The sequence below is a fragment of the Neophocaena asiaeorientalis genome, unplaced genomic scaffold, assembly GCF_003031525.2.
Source record: "Neophocaena asiaeorientalis asiaeorientalis breed wild unplaced genomic scaffold, Neophocaena_asiaeorientalis_V1.1 scaffold32, whole genome shotgun sequence".
Taxonomy (NCBI): Eukaryota; Metazoa; Chordata; class Mammalia; order Artiodactyla; family Phocoenidae; genus Neophocaena; species Neophocaena asiaeorientalis.
This window is the reverse complement of record NW_020185327.1, coordinates 7,108,838-7,109,248: the sequence shown is the minus strand read 5'-3', so window position 1 is coordinate 7,109,248 and position 411 is coordinate 7,108,838.

Sequence of the window (411 nt, the reverse complement as noted above, 5' to 3'; positions counted from 1 at the left end):
TTTTGTCTATTTCTGAAATAACTTAGGTTAAATATATGTCTATTTCCTAAAAAAAGACAGATTAGCACAGCCCAGCAACTCTATTAACCCATTCTATATTCACGGGCCCAGCCGCTCCGCGGCATGTGGGATCTTCCCGGACCGGGGCGGGGCACGAACCCGTGTCCCCTGTGTTGGCAGGCAGACTCTCAACCACTGAGCCACCAGGGAAGCCCAATTCCCAACCTTTATTGCCTGAAAAGTTCAAGAACTTGCACAGCTACAACCATGGTTTTATCCCATCCTCTGAATTTTTTATCACCCAGTGTATTCTTAAAGTGTGAGCTAAATTAAGACTATTCAGTATTCCCTGACTTACGTGGCAGTAAGGACAACAGGGATCTTAAATTTAAAAATAAAAACAGCAATGGG